Source organism: Nanorana parkeri, unplaced genomic scaffold (genome assembly GCF_000935625.1).
Source record: "Nanorana parkeri isolate BGI_ZX_2015 unplaced genomic scaffold, ASM93562v1 scaffold285, whole genome shotgun sequence".
NCBI lineage: Eukaryota > Metazoa > Chordata > Amphibia > Anura > Dicroglossidae > Nanorana > Nanorana parkeri.
This window is the reverse complement of record NW_017306553.1, coordinates 1,189,553-1,190,498: the sequence shown is the minus strand read 5'-3', so window position 1 is coordinate 1,190,498 and position 946 is coordinate 1,189,553. Positions and strand designations below refer to the sequence as shown.

The following is a 946-nucleotide window of genomic DNA, read 5'->3' as shown; positions in this document are numbered from 1 at the left end:
TATATTATAGTATTTGGAGAGTAAGAATGTCAATCCTATAAAATGATAACGTATCTGCAAAGTAAAGACTCCTTGGTTATGACCAGTACCCCAGACCTATTCATTCCTATGGGAGAGCTGTACTCTGAACAGCTGGTTGCTGCCATAAGGACGGCTCACCCATAGGAATGAATGGGGCCATGGCACACATGCAGGAAAAAGGACCTAGATGGCCTTTTTCCTTGCACAGGCTGTGCAATGCTGGGCAGGGACGCATAACAAAGCTCACAGGATTGTGAAAAAGGTGGGCTGTATTCATGTGGGTGGGGGGTAACATAAAGGACAACTTTACTGAAGGTGAATTTGTCTTTTAAGCTTTCAGCACCTTGCAACATGTGCAGAGCAATGGGAGCCCATAACTGGTCGTTTGCACCGTGTTAGCAGACATCTGAATGCACAATTTAAATGCATATTTTCAAACCTGTAAAAGGATTTGTTATTCCTTTCAGCCAGTTTAATCACCCAGACACCCCTATCATACAGAATGGCTATCATACCCCCATTACTTGCAAAGACACAGGCAGCCCCAAGCATCATTGGTTGCTAGGACACAGGCGACCCCAAAGCGTCATTGGTTGCTAGGACACAGGCAGCCCCACAGATTCATTGGTTATTATCGTGTGCCTGTCTGCGTCCCAGCAGCCAATTATGCTTTGGGGGTAGCAAAGGGTCACTGGTTGCTAGGACACAGGCAGCCCTGGGTTTCGTCTGCTTGGACATTCACCAAACCCGGATTTTTGGGTGGATTCGGTCAATGTCCAACCAAACTGAACCCAGGTCATCACTACTGAGGAAGCAAACCTCACGAGTTCCCTGAATAGCCTAAATACAAGTCAGCATAAGTTCCTAAAACTATTTTTTTTTTTTTTTGCGGACAGGACAGAACCTCTTTTAAAGGTTTTTTTGT

The 946-nt window shown here is 45.3% G+C and overlaps 1 protein-coding gene across 1 annotated transcript in view; it reads right to left on the bottom strand.

Annotated features, from left to right (window-relative positions):
- PAMR1 (peptidase domain containing associated with muscle regeneration 1) overlaps positions 1 to 946 on the bottom strand; it is a 41,591-nt gene that overhangs the window by 20,572 nt on the left and 20,073 nt on the right. The gene's annotated exons all lie outside the window — the stretch shown is intronic.